Source organism: Myotis brandtii, unplaced genomic scaffold, assembly GCF_000412655.1.
Source record: "Myotis brandtii unplaced genomic scaffold, ASM41265v1 scaffold59, whole genome shotgun sequence".
Classification (NCBI taxonomy): Eukaryota; Metazoa; Chordata; class Mammalia; order Chiroptera; family Vespertilionidae; genus Myotis; species Myotis brandtii.
The window spans coordinates 1,163,478-1,180,112 of NW_005370223.1; the positions used below are offsets into that span (position 1 = coordinate 1,163,478).

Here is a 16,635-nt window from a genome sequence, read left to right on the forward strand (position 1 = left end):
TGAGTCAGGTAAATATGCTTAAGCCAAATTAAAATTAAGTGTTTAAATATGCTTATTTTCGCCCAATACCCTGACTGCAGGGGTGAAGGGAGATGGTAGCAGGGTGTTCTACTCCGATGAAGAAGACCTGCAGGGAGGACAGGGGGTAAAAACACTGAGGGGACTTTTAGGAGGGGGAGGAAGAGGGAGAGAAACTGAGAAAGCTTTGGGATGGACTGATAGGTGTCCTAAGGGTAAAATAGAGGGCTTTTGTAATCCAAAATAATAACAATAATAATAATAAATACGCTTACTTTCAGAATGATTTTATTTACAGTAATTGCTTTCCCATTTTTCATGCCATGCATTGTGTTCTTAGCAGGGCCAGGAAGTCTTATTTAAACACGCCTATCTGGTGACTTAGTCCTTTTTCTTTGCATCTAATGATAACATCTGGCAGCACCCAAAGTTCCGATCCCGAGGGATTCACATGATACACAATGTAGTCCTTGTCTGGTTTTCTCTTAGCTGGGACTGTCTAATGGGGTTTGGGCTAAGGAATTTTCACAAACCTAATAGCAGAATTTTAGATCTGGGAGGAACTTCATAGGTCATTTAGTTGCATTTCCCACCCAATGCAATAATCTCTTCCATAGCATACCTGAGTGTGACTGTCCCCCCTTGTCCCCCAACACCACCAGGGACAGGGCCCTCACCATGGACAAGGCAGTTCATTCCACTGAATTGCTGGCAAGTCCTTCCTCATGCTTTCACAATGAACTGAGATCATGTCTCATCCATTGGTTCCATTTGGTACAGTATGGTCCTACAATTCAAACTGACCATTACATTCAAATTTTTCCTTCACACAGTGGAAATGTAAATAGTTCTCATACTGCCCCCAAAGTAGATGACATTTTTTAAAATGTATTTTTATTGATTTCAGAGAGGGAGAGAGAGAGACAGAAACATCAATGATGAGAGAGAATCATCGATCACTGCCTCCTGCACGCCTCCCACTGGGGACCGAGCCCACAACCCTGGCATGTGCCCTTGACCAGAATCGAACCCAGGACCCCTCAGTTTGCAGGCCAACGCTTTCCACTGAGCCAAACCGGCCAGGACTAAGTAGATGACATTTTGATGGGTAAACCTTCATTGTTCCTTCTCCTTTTGTGGTTTATGTAATTGAGATTCTGCTAGAGCAGCGGTTCTCAACCTGTGGGTCCCGACCCCTTTGGGGTCGAATGACCCTTTCACAGGGGTCGCCTAAGACCATCAGAAAACATATAATTACATATTGTTTTTGTGATTAATCACTATGCTTTAATTATGTTCAATTTGTAACAATGAAATTGGGGGGTCACCACAACATAAGGAACTGTATTAAAGGGTCGTGGCATTAGGAAGGTTGAGAACCACTGTGCTAGAGGCATAAACCCAACTCAAAATGGCTCAAGTAAAGAAAAAAATAGTGTTGACTTATGTAACTGAAGAGCCCAGAGGAAGCATTTTGATGGGTAAACCTTCATTGTTCCTTCTCCTTTTGTGGTTTATGTAATTGAGATTCTGCTAGAGGTAGAAACCCAACTCAAAATGGCTCAAATAAAGAAAAAGTAGTGTTGACTTATGTAACTGAAGAGCCCAGAGGAAGCGGTGGCTTCTGGCCCAGTCAATGCCATCAGAGCCTGGTCTCACTTGCCACCTGTGTCCTGCAGAGCTCATCAGGAAGAGAGGAGCCACTTGATCGTTTGAACATTAGATCAAAGTTTAACCTAAAGAATTATTAACTGTAACAGGCGATTGGAATAATAAGGGATTGGCTAGCAAGAAGTAAAAAGAGTTCCAAAGAAGCAGGAATAGCAGATGTGGAGAGCCAGGCACTCCCATATCCCCACCCCCATTTGAGATCCAGACCTTGTTGGAGAGGGCACAGCTGTGTCTTACTGATGGACAGACAAGTCACGGCCACACCATTCCAGTGGAACTTGCTGAAAACCTACCCCCTAGAATGCACTGGGAATTCGTTCTCTAGGATGCTGGGGAAAGCTGTATATGAGAACGCTTACCTGAGGGAGGTGCCATGATAAACTGCGGGCTGCTAGGTGCTGCTGAAGGACCCAGATGCTAGAGAAGGCACCAATGTTGCAAGAGCCAGACACTGGAGGAGTGGCCCGCATTGCCATTGAACACGCTGGAACCAGGAAGCAAAACCCTTGTCTTGTGCCACGTTTCTCCAGCGCTCTCTACTGACAAGTATAACATCATGATGGCGAAGAAAGAAATGATGCGTGCCCAGCTGGTGTGGCTCGGTGGTTGAGCGTCGACCTATGAACCAGGAGGTCACAGTTCGATTCCCAGTCAGGGCACATGCCCGGGTTGCAGGCTCCATCCCCAGTGTGGGGTGTGCAGGAGGCAGCCGATCAATGATTCTCTCTCATCGTTGATGTTTCTATCTCTCCCTCTCCCTTCCTCTCTGAAATCAATAAAAATATATCTTAAAAAATGTTATTTTAAAAGGACAATTTTAAAACATATATATTTTATTGATTTTTTACAGAGAGGAAGAGAGAGGGATAGAGAGTTAGGAACATCAATGAAAGAGAAACATCGATCAGCTGCCTCCTGCACACTCCCTACTGGGTATGTGTCTGCAACCAAACATGCCCTTACCTGAATCGAACCTGGAACCCTTCAGTCTGCAGGTTGACGCTCTATCCACTGAGCCAAACTGGTTAGGGCAAAAGGACAAATTTTATGGTGTATAAATTGTACCTCAGTAAAGCTGATATTAAAAATGTTCTTTAAAAAAGTGAGTGTACGCATTTTCTCACGGTATCAGAGAGGTGATTAAAGACTAATGTGTGAGTCAGCCTGAGCCCGCCTTTCAGGAGCAGGAGGAGCTTGGGAGGGATAACCGAATGGCCTGGGGTGATTGGGATGTGTGGCCTAGGAGCTTCGATAGTTTTTCTCAAGGTATCAGAGAGGTGATTAAAGACTAATGTATGAGTCAGCCTGAGCCTGCCTTTCAGGAGCAGGAGGAGCTTGGGAGGGATACCCGAGTGGCCTGGGTGATTGGGATGTGTGGCCTAGGAGCTTCGATAGTCCCAGAAATAAATGGTGGATACCTGGGGTGAGGGTAGAGGGGCAGTACCAGGATGCCCCTGATTATAGTATAAATAGCTTGAATGGCAGGTGTCTGATTAGGTTGTGTTGGCAAGCCCTCCCACCAAAATGATCTTAAAAACATCTGCTGGCATTTTGTATTCATTAAGATGGCTATTATTAAAAAAGAAAGAAAATAACAAATGTTGGTGTGGGTGTGAAGAAATCGGAACCCTTGTACATTGCTGGTGGGAAGGTGAATGGTGCAGCCGCTATAGAGGGGCCACCATACTGTTTTCTATAGAGAAGGAAATGCCTGAGATGGAATACAGTGAGATTACCTACAAGGGTCATGAAATGACACCAAGACCATCACCCAGGTTGTATCAAGATAATAAAGAACCCAGAAGAATTGAATGGAACATGGAGGGTTTCTCCTCTCTCAGTCTCCAAGCTTATGCATACACATCCATGCTCCTATATGTACTTGGAGTCTGTAAATTGGAATAGTATAAGTGGACATACCCTCTAGACCAGCGGTTCTCAACCTGTGGGTCGCCTAACACCATCGGAAAACACATATATAATTACATATTGTTTTTGCGATTAATCACTATGCTTTAATTATGTTCAATTTGTAACAATGAAAATACATCCTGCATATCAGATATTTACATTCATAACAGTAGCAAAATTACAGTTATGAAGTAGCAACGAAAATAATTTTATGGTTGGGGGTCACCACAACATGAGGAACTGTATTAAAGGGTCGCGGCATTAGGAAGGTTGAGAACCACTGCTCTAGACCCAAGGGCATAGGGAAGGGCTGAGGGGAGGCAGTGCTGTGTGAGCCTTGAGGAGGAAGGAAACCTTTGTCCGAGCCAGGTGGGCTGCTGTGCCCTGGGGGCATAGTAAATGAGCCAGGCCTCATTATAGATCCTCTAGGATAGTGTTTCTAATAACTGTGTGAGATCCGGGCGTTCCTTGTGGAAAAGGATTTGCTTTCTAATAAGGCTGATCTAGGCCACTATCTCTTTCCCTGCCCCCCGCCCCCCAACTGCTGATAAGGAAACAGAAACTTCAGTTGGTGAAGTGAAACAGACTTATCCAAGATTATGCAAGCAGGTCTCTTTCTGCCTCTTTTATGGAGTAATTTATTTGGAAGTACACTTTGAAGTTATGTATTAGTATGTCCTTATAGGAATTCTTCTCTTTGTCTTCTTTGAATTACCTTTATCCAATTCTGTTGATGGCAAAATATATCCTTATTCATTCAGGAAGGGGATCCTAATAACCCATCATAGGTTGCCCATGGAACTGTGGCAATTAATAATAGTGACCTTAGTCCAAAAATAGCCAATAATGATTGCCAAGCGTTTTTAGCCAATGGCATATGCCTGAGGGATGGTTGGAGAAGCAAAGACTTCAGTTTGGGTCATAGAACAGAATGAATGATGTATTTAACTCTACAGCGGTGGTCTCATTAGCATCTTGCCTCACCAACAAACCAAGCACCAGACAGAACATGCTTCAGCCTCCTACCCAGCAACCACCAAGATGCTTTTGTGGGGCTTTGTGTTAACAGACACAATTTAACTGCTCTGCAAGGTTCCGTGCACGGGTGCCACTTGCTTACAAAGCTAGATGGGCTATGTCAGCAGTTTCCAATACCGGTGATGTAGTTGGAAACATTCCATGAGAACACTAGCAGTTAACATACACTGAGTGCTTGCTGCATCCCAGGCGCTATTCAAAACGACTCAATAAGGTAGGTACTGCTGTTGTCCTGATTGAGCAGATGTTGAAATGAGCATAAAGAGCTGCTAGGTCTCACATCCAAAAGCAGCAGCCCATCAATGGCAGAGTTGAGCCCAGAAAATCTGGGTCCAGAATCTGTGTTTTCAAATTGTTATGCTATTCTGCCCTCTTCCCCACCCTTACTATATAGTTTGATATAGGGGATAATTACACATCAGAACCGAGCTGTCTTTCTCCCAGTCTCCTGAAGGGCATGTTTGTTTGCTTGTTTTTCCCTATTAAGGTGTCATCGGATAACAACTTTTCTGGATCCCAAGAGTCAGCATCAGCTCTAAGATTTGGGTTGCTGTGAAAATTTTCTGACTGAATACAGTGTTCCTGCGGGTTGGTAAAGAACCTGTAACTTCTTCAAGCAATGTGTTTCTGGAAAGGAATTATCATGGGATCGCTCTGCTACTCTCCTTGGAGGTGAAGCCTGCTGGGCTGGCCTGGCTTGTCTGACCCTGAGTGGCCTGGCGGGGACCCTGAGGTTCTTACCCACAGCTCTGAAAGGGGAACCAAGACTCCCAGACGGGGTAGGGCAGCCAGTGAACTCGGGAAGTTTATTCTAACGGGTCAACGAAACAAGAGAGCAATGAAGTAGGTAAAGAGAGCTGAAGCCAGGTGGAGTGGGATTAGAAACGCAGTGAAGACAGGAGAAGGAGAGGCAACCCAAAGACAGCCGCTGAAGGGCATTGTGGGTAGTTTTGAGCAACTCTGTGCTACATCAGAGACGGGAAGCTGTTGGCAGAAGCACAAGCATGTTTGAATAAACTTCACAAACTGTAGAGAAAACTTAAAACGCTATTCAAAGCTTTACTAACTTATTTATTTTTTCTTTATTGATTAAGGTATTACATATGTGTCCTTATCCCCTTTACTAACTTATTATGCCTTACAGAAATGTAACCAGTATGAACAATTCTGCGCATTCTTTCTTCTTAGTGTTGTGAATAGAGCCTTTCCAGAAATCAACATAGTCTATATTCTTTAATTTCTGGTAGTTTTGTGACATTTCTTTCTATTGCCAATTGGCCATTTCCTTATTCTTGAATTGGTTCTAGGATCTGTCCCTTCTGGGCAATGCTTTGATAAGGTGTGTAGGACTGTACCTGCTAAAATGACAATCCCCCTGGCCTGCTCAATGTGGGCATGGGATCTTGACCAAAATAGTCATCCTTGGTCCACCTTGTCCAGGTTTTCACCTGTAACAATAACCAAAGGTGTCCTGGGACTTGGGGCTTCATAGAAACCTCAAAGGATTAACTGAGAAAGACCAAACACAGACTATGAAAAAATAGATTCTATACTAGTTGCCCTACACATGACCAGATATTCCATCAGTTTCAAAATATTGCATAGGGGTCTTCTGTGTTAACTTTTACATCCTCTGGCCATGGCTAACCCTTGGGTCTCTGCTGTCCAGTATGATTCTTCCTCGGCTTTGTGATTCTTATTCTGCTGGTTTCACTTCCTTGCTCTTAGAATAAAACCTAAGTTTCCAACTGTGGTCAACAGAGTAAGAGCCCCGAAGATGTCCACATCTTCATCCCTGGAACCTGATTATGTTGCTGTACACAGCGAAAGAGACTTCGAAGATGTGATTAAAATAAGGGCCTTGACATGGGAAGATTATTCTGGATTATCTGGGTGGGCCTAATGTAATCATAAGAGTCCTTATAAGAGGGAGGCAGGAGGGCCAGAGTTAGAGAAGTCCATTCTAAGTTCAAGATTATATCATCTTAGAAGTCCATTCTAAGTTCAAGATTATATCTTCTACAAGTAGATGATAGAAATAGAGATGGGAGGAAGGTGAGGCCATGACCAAGGAATGCAAGTGGGTTTTAGAAGCTGAAAAAGACAGGTTCTCCCCTGGAGAAAGAGCAGCTGAAGGGTGCTGAGGAACATGTTGGGTAAAAACCAAGGCTACTACATTATACTCTTCGATGTGGAATTAGCCTTCTGAAAATCTATGAAGTTGTGTATCAGCCACTGCTTTTGCCTATCATTGTATCGGGCTGATAGTACAAACTAGTGGTTCCCCCAAAAGATATGTTCAAGTCTTAACCCCAGAACTTGTGAATGTGATCTTATTTTGTAAAAAAAAAAATGTTTGCAGATGTAATTAAAGATCTCAAGATGATATAATCTTGAACTTAGAATGGACCCTAACTCCAATGACAGATGTTCTTGGAAGAGAAAGGCAGATGCGAATGTGAGGCACAAAGAACCACAGGGCCAAGGCCGTGTGAAGAGGGAGGTAGGGACTGAAGCTGTGCTGCCAAAGCCCGTGAACACCCGGGGCCACCAGACATTGCAAGAGGAAAGGAGGGATTCTCTCCTAGAGTTTACAGAGGGAACGTGGCCCTGACAGCACCTTCAGAGGGAGGACAGACTTCTGGTCACCCGAATTGTGAGAAAATAAATTCCTTTTGTTTTTAAGCCCCGTTTGTGGCATTGTCAGGGCACCACAGAAGACTAACACAGCCATCTTCCTTACAGGTGTCTGTTACGTTGAAAGCCATTAAGATCCCGTTTGCCTATCATGTTGCAAACAAACGACACCTCGCCATCCTCCGCCCTCCCGTCCCTCCATGCTGCTGCTGGGATTCTCGTCTCACCCCTCCTGTGCTTTAATGACCCAGCAGCGCACACTTCTCTGACTTTGCTCTCGTGCGCATAGTACAACCAGCATTAAGATGAAAAATGCTTAGCAACCAGGAAGGCACAGGTGCTGAGCAATCAGAATGAACGCTGGCTGCAGGGATGGAGCAAAGTCCAGGAGGCCCAGCCACGCCAGGCATGCCCTCTTCCGGTGCTGGGTCGTGGCTACCAGATTTGGGCCAGAGTCCTAATGGTAATTCCCACTATGTACCGGCACTGTGCTAAGGGGACTATCTTTCTGAAACCTCACTACAACCTGAGGGGTGAGAAAACTGAGGCGCAAAGGGGTTCAGTGATGTGCCCAAGGCCGCACAGGTGGTCAAGCAAGTGCCAGGGAGAGGTGAGCTCCGTGCTCACAAGACAGTCCAGGACAGAGAACTCAGAGTGTGCAGAGGCCCAGGGACTTCCGGGGGGCAGGGGTTTTAGCTGTTTCTGGAAAGGGGCCCTGGCCCTGAGCGGGTCTGCCTAGGGCCAGCATAATGTGTGGGTTCTTGACTTCGTGCAGGAAAAAGTTCACAATAGGAGTCCAGGTGAAGGTTAGAGGGCGTTTGTTAAAGCTGGGGACATGAAACAAGGAAGGGCTGGGAAGTGAGCCCAGGCCGGGCTGCTTTGGTTAAGAAGTCAGAGTAAAGGGGACCTTGGGGACAGGCTCAGGGGGTTGCCTGGGATGACCTGCCACTGCCCATGGCTGCCCTGGTTGCAAGCCTCATGGGGTCCCTCAGAATTTAGGAGGTGCATGCCTGTCGGGGGAAAGCAGGGGAAGCAGGAGTGTGCTCCCGGGAGGGAGAGGGCACACTGGACCTTTGTTTTCAGGGATCTTAGGGATCACACTGGACAGAGAGGTCTTAGGGGAGGATCACAATAGAATATTCATCAGCTTTATGCTGATGGACCAAAATGAGGTTTATTCTCTTAACTTCCTCTGTCCTTGGGTGTGGTTGGCAAGTGGCACTAGTTGGATTTCTGTATCTGTCTCCCTGAGTAGGGAGATTTAAGCTGTTTACCCTCTGTTTGGGAAGGAGAAGTGCAAACCATTTACTCTGAAGCGTCCCTGGTTTAGGGAAGATAGGATTTACTAGATGGCTGCAAACTGCTGTTTAGCTCCCTGTCTCAGTTGCCCTGTTCCGCTGTCCTCGCTTACCAGCCTGTCTCATAGCCAGGGCCCAGGAGGTGAGAAGCTGGTGAGATTTCCTGAGCCGCAAGGCTCCCCCACACTTGCTCTTCTCTCCCTGCCTGCTTACCGGAACTGATCTGCAGTGAGGTCTCGGCGTGGAGAGGACAGGTACGTAGGTGAGGTGGGAGCAGAGACCAGGTGAAGCAAGCACACCTGCATCTCTAGGCTGGGGAGGGAGAAGTGAAGCCACAGAGGAAAAGGGTGGTGTCCCCTTGAAAGAGGGAAGGGCCTTCAGCAGCCTGAGGCCAGCAGAAGAGAAGAAGAGGAACCAGAGAGACCTACCTCAGCAGAGGCGTGGCCCCTGAGGCTTAACCACTGAACACCTGTGCTCCCCAGACAGGCAGGGGGAGAAGAAAGGAAGGGGGCTGGTGCCATGGCACTTACCAGTAGCTGGCCTTCTTTCCTGTTCCACAGGATGCTGAGGGCCATGCTTGCTGAAAGTCAGTGGCATTTCTGGTTCTACAAATGTAGGTGGACTTCATTGGAGCTTTTAAATCGAGTCCCAAGTGATTCATTGTTCTATTTCATTAGTTAGTCGTTAGCAGATCTATCGCACATATGCAAAGCTGAGCTATTTCAGGGCTTGTACTTATGAGTCACTTGCTGACTTTTTATTTTCTACCACTGTTCTATAATTGCACTCTTTCATCCAGTGTACACAAGTGATAGTTATGTTCTTACCTTGCCCTCTGTTTTTCTTTTTTTTCTTTTTCAGTGAGATCAAGGCAGCATCAACAACCAAAAAGGCACATGTTTTTTTTTAATATTTCATGGAGATTTATAAAACTGACACGAGTGCTTCCACTTACATCTGATGTGACAAATAAGCTAATATAAATGCTCTTCTGAGATTTGCAACAAGTAAAAGTGTATGTCAAGTTAGCCTTGCATTTGAAGGGCTCATCAAATTGTGGGCCCATCTTGCCAAATTGCCAACTCTTCAATTTTTTTTTTTTAATGTTTAATAGATCTACTTCATCCATCATTGCTACGAAGCCTAAACACCTACCTCAGTCTTTGTCAACACCAAGAGGGCTGAAGGAGAGGGAAAAAAAAAATCTAGTGACCAAAGACAAGATGAAGTGGGAAGCCTAAACACCTACCTCAGTTTTTGTCAACACCAAGAGGGCTGAAGGAGAGAGAGAGAAAAAAAAAAATCTAGTGACCAAAGACAAGATGAAGTGGTAGGACTGAGAAGACCAAGTGTTTCATTCACCACACTCTTTCTAGAAGGTCTCCCTTGGCAACTTTCAAATGTTCTATCACTTTGCTTGGGGGCTTCTCTAGCGGTTTAAATGTGGCGAGAGAGTGAGGGAATTATAATACGAAGGGAGGGGGGCGTCTGTCTCCCCTGATTGAAGATGCTTCTCCATTTCCCCCTGTTGATGCTGGCTTGAAGCGCTTTCCGCTTGACTCAGCCACGCTGGTTGGAGCGGCGTGGCGCACACCGAGCGGGACACACACTTCCCCACTCAGATGACCACAGCAGGAAGTTAGAAGCACAACTTTGACTCAACAGGCATTTCTCTACCCACGTGCTTTTCATACAGGAGTCGGCAGGCCTCAGATGAGGGTCTTTACATGGTGCCCAGTTTCTTCTCAGTAGCGTCCAACCTGATTGCTCAGCAGCTGGTTTTGAGAGAAGCTTGGACCTCAGAAAGCAGCCCACGGTCATTTATCCAGGCAGATGCCCTAAAATGACCGATATATCTGCAAGTTAACACTTAAGGAATGGCACTCCTCCACAGCTGCCACGTTCTCAGTTGTTAAAAGCTTTCCTAGATGTCGCCGATGGTCATTTTGCTCTTCAGCCGTAACAAGAAGGGCCCGGATCTTGCTTTTTATGGTGATTATGCTCAACTCATTTTGGGCTTATCTACAATAATAAAAGCATAATATGCTAATTAGACCAGACATCCTTCTGGGCGACCTTCTGGACGAAGCCGGGGCTGTGAGGGAAGCCCAGGTCTCGGGTGCCAGAGGGAAGCTGGTGCCAGCAGTCGGGGGAAGGAAGGCCTACTCTTGCACGAATTTCGTGTATCAGGCCTCTAGTTTTGAAATAAAAATAAATGTATTTTAGAGAACCAAAAGTGACTCAAGGTGGCTGGATCAGCGTGTTGGTATTATAAATTAGGAGTCTTTGTTGAAATCAACAGGAAACCCAACCTACACTGCCTTAAACACTCAAGGGAATTCCTCATTTCATCTAAAAGACCAGAGATGGTTTAGGCCAGGGGTGGGCAAACTTTTTGACTCGAGGGCCACAATGGGTTCTTAAACTGGACCGGAGGGCTGGAACAAAAGCATGGATGGAGTGTTTGTGTGAACTAATATAAATTCAAAGTAAACATCATTACATAAAAGGGTACGGTCTTTTTTTTTTTTTAGTTTTATTCATTTCAAACGGGCCGGATCCGGCCCGCGGGCTGTAGTTTGCCCACGGCTGGTTTAGGCTATAGATACGGCTTGATGATGTCAAGGTCTCGTTTCTCTTCCTCTCTCTGCTCGGCTTCCACTATGTGAGCTGCATCTGAGGGCAGACTTCCTTCATGGTGCTGAGATGGCTGCCAGCAGTGCTTGGGGTTATATGATTCCAATATTTCTCAACTAAAAAGTGAAAGTAACATAAGGCCATGGTAGACAGTGTTCGTTTTCACCAGTGTATTGTTTTTTCTCCTTCCCGGCTGCACAATTGCCTGTGAGCAAAAATCAGTGTGTCTCTTCTGGACTGAGGCAGTGAAAAGACCTGTGCGAACTTTCCACTCTCCCTTCCCCTGCAGGGGGATAGTGAGGGCCAGATACTGAGATGGTAAAACCATAAGAGCAAAGGCAGCCTGGGTCCCTGAGTCCAAATGGGGATGGTTTGGGTAGAAACCTGGGCTGGAGATGGGTGTCAGGGGCGGCTCCATACAGAGTCAGAGGGAGACCAGGTGAGGAGTGTGATTGGGTGGTTGCTGCTGAAGGACAGCTTGTTTACAGACGATTTGTCCTGCTTGTGAACATTCCTTGTTTATCGCAACTTAAAATGTACAAAGAGTCATCAGAGAGGCACCAATATAGAGGAGGGGCCTTTGTAGAGTTGGCCAGGATCTGTGAATCAGGCATGTGAAGATTTCATTTGCTGTTTCCTGCCTTTTCAGGCAAGTGGTAAAACTATATGTTTTATTAATGATCTCAATAGCAACAATATTTACTACTACCATTGTTTATTGAGCACCTACTATTTGCCAGGCACTTACTATTTACTTATATTTATTTGCTTTACTTCTGTTATCCTTTATCTTTATAATCCTAGGGAGCAGAGATTATTTTTCCCGCTTTCACAAATTTTACTAGTAAGAAAATTGAGGCACAGAACAGTTAAGTCATTTACATAAACTTATACAGCTAATAAATTGCAGAATTAGAATTTGAACCCAGGTCTATCTGGCTCTTAACTATACAATTTTTTACTTTTATTTAAAAATGAATTTTAATTATATCATGCTTAAGTTTTTTTCTTTACATAAAAGTATGAATGATCTATCTATACCAGTATTCTAGGAAAAAAAAACATTGCTTCTTAAAATAGATTCTCCTGATAATATTTAAAGTTTCTGTTGAATTTTATTTAATCTGGCACTGTACAAACTTAATACAGTGTTCTAACTTTGCAGGTTGTATATTGTTATTATTTTTTAAAATATATTTTATTGATTTCAGAGAGGAAAGGAGAGAGAGATATAGAAACATCAATGATGAGAATCAATTATCAGCTGCCTTCTGCATACCCGCTACTGGGGATCAAGCCTGCAATCTGGGCATGTGCCCTGACCTGGAATTGACCGTGACTTCCTGGTTCATGGGTCGATGCTCAACCATTGAGCCACACTGGTGGCCAGGTTGTATACTTATTTCAACCTAGTTTGTTTGTTTTTTTACCTAGTATTATAGAAGGTAAGTTTTTCCAATGACTGCTTGTTTAGGTTTATGTTTTATTTGTCATTTACAGAAGTTAATGTTGAGGAGTAAGGTATTTGTTGTATAATTTCCCTCTACTGGAAGGCAAGGTTATATGTAAATAATTTAGGAATTTTCTATAGAATAAAGCAGCTATTGTGTCTTTTTGTGTATGAGTACTTGAATATGATTTCTACTTCATTGAAAAACTTATCCATGGCTCTGGCTGGTGTGGCTTGGTTGGAGCATCATCCCATGCCCTGGAAGGTCATGGGTTCAATTCCTGGTCAGAGCACATACCGAGATTGTGGGTTCAATCCTCAGTTGGGGCTCGTGTGGGAGGCAACCGACCATGTTTCTCTCTCTCTCCCTCCTTTTTCTAAAAACAATAAAATTAAAATAAAACTTAGCCATGATTGTGCTTTTAAAAAAATAATACATACTTATTATAGAAGATGATAAATTACAAAGAGTAAAAAAAATAATGGATAATCCTAGCAAAGGTAAAATTAATATAGTTGTGTAGTTTATGTCTTTTTTATACAAAAGTTTAAATAACTTTTCCAAATAATCTTCTAACTGGTGACCATAAGGCTATCTGATCAAACGGCATTGAACTGTATTTCCATGCATCCCAGGATCTTCCTGCTTCAAAGCAAAAAATGTGCAATTCTGCAATTTGGGGATGTGGCTATACCTTGGGTTATTCTCTTTACATGGTGGATGTTATTTATAAGTTACATAGTATCTGTTCCCACTTCCTGCAGCCCAGGATCTGCAGCGAAGGTGATCGTGCCAAACTGGTTTGTAAGACACAGTGGCCAGCAAAGCCACAAATGTCCATGACAGGCTGTTTTCCCATGGCCAGGGAGCATGTTGTTTCTGCAAGAAAAATAAAATCACTTTTGTTTAGATAAAAAGCATAAAATGTATTGTTTTTTTTAAAAAAAAAATCATGTAGTTGTTAGTCTGGGCCTATTGTGAGAGTGGATAGTTAAGACAACTAACCTCATTTTTTTTTTTTTTGAGTTATTTAGTATAGTTTATTTAGTGCTTTATTATATATATAAAAAAATTTGGGGAAATAATTTCAAACTTAGACACAGTTTCCAAGAATAGAAACAGTACCAAGAACACCCATATACTCTTTACTCAGATTTACCTACTAACATTTTACACCATTTGTTTTATCATTTTTTAAAAAATATATTATTTATTGATTTCAAGGGGGAAAGGAGAGAAAGAGAGAGATAGAAAGGTGAATGATGAGAATCATTGATCGGCTGCCACACCCCACACTAGGGACTGAGCCCGCAATCTGGGCATGTGCGCTGACTGAGAATCGAACTGTGACCTCCTGGTTCATAGGTTGATGCTCGACCACTGAGCCACACCGGCTGGGCAGTTTTATCATTTATGTAGGTGTCTTCTCTCTTTTATATACAATATTTAAATTATATGTTATGTGAATTTTTTTCTGAATCATCTGAAGGTAAATTATATACATCATGGTCCTTTATCTAAATACTTTCGTGTGGGCAGTCCAAGAATAGGGATATTCTTTTATATAACTAGAACAGTAAATTTATCTTTGGTATAACCCTTTTATCTAATTTTCTGTTCATACTCCAATTTTGTCAATAACGTCCTTTGTTGCCTTCTCCCCTTCCTGTGCAGGATTTAGTTAGTCTAGGCTCAGGTATGGCATTTAGTTGTCATGTCTCTTTTGCCTCCCTCTCTCTCTCTCTTTTTAAGAAATGTATTTTATTTAATCACACCAGGGCTTATTGATTCCACTGATTTTTTAGAGAGAGTGGAAGGCATCCACTCCCCAAGACTTTTCCATTTAGTTGGAAAATTGTAGTAAAATACTTTTATTGGAACAAGGCCCTTCACTAAAATCTACCTGAGAATATTTATAATAAACATAGCATTTGCCATGCTCCAATGTGAAAGGCACTCTTCCATAGGTTGTCCTACAAGCTGGGTATAAAGCTGTATATGGGGAGCCACAGAAGGGTTTCTGCCCAGGAGGGACACCATCCTGTGTGGGCCTGTGCAGACAGGACCGAGGAGAGGAGGAGGAGGGTTTTGGAGGTTGAACCTACAGTATTTTGGAGGCAAAGGAATTGGATGAGGAGATGGCAAAGAGGATGAGATGGCAATGACTCAGGTTTGTGGATGGCAGTGCCATTCGCTGAGATGGGCATGACTGGGAGAAGACTAGGGTCTATGGGTGGGGAAGACAAAGAAATCAGGAGCAAGTAAAGCCCACTTTCTCTTGAATGCTCTGTTTTCAACTAAAAGTTAACTAAACTCATGTCTTTTCCAAAATCAGTAGTAGCCTTGATAAACTTACCCATTAGAATCAGGGATATAACAAGATCTTAGCCTTTCAGACTTTTAGAATTGGATTACACTCAAATTGTACTAACATTTGCAAGTTCCTCTATTTTTGTAAGCGCTCTGCCAGACTTACACACCTTTTCTCATTTCCTTCCCTCAGACATCCATGAGGTATTTCCTTTTTTTTTTTAATCTTCATTTTACAGGGGAGGTGTGAGGCCTAGAGAGAGATCGTATTGCTTGATTTGAACATGGCCCCACAGTAGCTCCTGCTGCCTGAGACTTTGTTGCACGTCCCTTATCCCCCGCTTTGTCAATGCCATACAATAGAACTTGCAGCAATGGTGGAAATATGTTATATCTGTGCTGTCCACCAATCCTGTGGCTCTTAAGTATTTGAAATGTGGTCAGTGTGACTGAGGAACTGAATTTTTAATTTAGAAAACGACAGTGGCTACTGTATTTTCAGCACAGCTTTAAGTCAAAGGTCTCCATAGGGGTCCACGCAGCCCAGGGAGGGAACAGAATATGCAGAGAAAACACACACACACACACACACACACGTTTTGAATCATGACTGATTTTTTCCTGTAATATACCTAAATATTAGGTATATAATTAATACATATTTTATATGATAATCTTTATATAACACTTATATAGCACTCACCACTTTGCTTTACAAATATTAACTCATTTAATCTTTATAATGACATTGTTGGGTAGATGCTTTTATTATCCTCATTTTACAAATGAAGAAACTAAGGCACTATTTGGATGTGGCTAAGGACACAGGTAGTTGGTAGCAAGTTGAATACATTTTAACTTCTAAGTCCATGCTCTTTAGGGTAAACTAGATAAGTACAATGGGGGGAGGGGTGGGGTGGGAGAGAAGGCAAATATTTTTACTGATGGGTGAGTGACCAAGAATGTTTGGTGACTAATGCTCTATATTAGACCTTAAATAACCAACGGGGTCCTAAGATATGGTGACTGGAAAATATTTGACTTTGGGTGGTGGGCACATGGTGCAATATACAGATCTTGTAACATAGAAACTCACACCTCAAACCTATATGTTCATGTTGACCAATGTCACCACAATACATTTAAAAAACAACAACAACCAATGAGACACTGCAATTCCTAATCGCAAATTTTAAAGGTATTTTGGGGATAATAAAATTCGTCTCTTTTCCACTGATAGATGTTGCTCTGCATGTAGAGGGTGTGAGGATGAATGAAGGTGGGGCAGAGTGTGGTTGAGTGGAGAGTCATCCATACTCCTCTACAGAGACAACTATGACAAACGCATGTAAAGATTTGTGTGGTGGTGATCCTATAAGCTTCCCCATTAAAAAAAAGTTTGCCCTTGCCAGTGTTTTTCTAGTTAAAAGTGCTTGTTTCTGAGACATTGGAGTAGGGGAGTATGGGAGGCGGAAGACCTGGAGCGGGTAGAATCCCAGACTCAAGACCCGCTCACATTCCCTCGCTGGGTGCTCAGCCTCATGGGCCTTTGTTGCTGGCGGCTTTCTCTCTTCTTCTGGCACCCCTATAATTCGGATGTTGGTACGCTTGAAGTTGTCCCAGAGGCTCCTTACACTATCTTCGTATTTTTGGATTCTTTTTTC

General features: G+C 43.4%; 1 long non-coding RNA gene across 2 annotated transcripts; it reads left to right on the forward strand.

Annotated features, from left to right (window-relative positions):
• The first annotated feature begins 3,846 nt into the window (after positions 1-3,846).
• Positions 3,847-9,785, forward strand: LOC102250880. 2 transcript variants are annotated; one of them, XR_001364630.1, is made up of 4 exons: positions 3,847-5,310; positions 7,384-7,738; positions 8,702-8,827; positions 9,435-9,785. It is a non-coding gene; the product is annotated as an uncharacterized LOC102250880 (long non-coding RNA). The 2 variants fall into 2 exon arrangements; XR_314308.2 differs by lacking the exon at positions 3,847-5,310 and having other exon boundaries at positions 6,607-7,738.
• Positions 9,786-16,635: the final 6,850 nt, after the last annotated feature.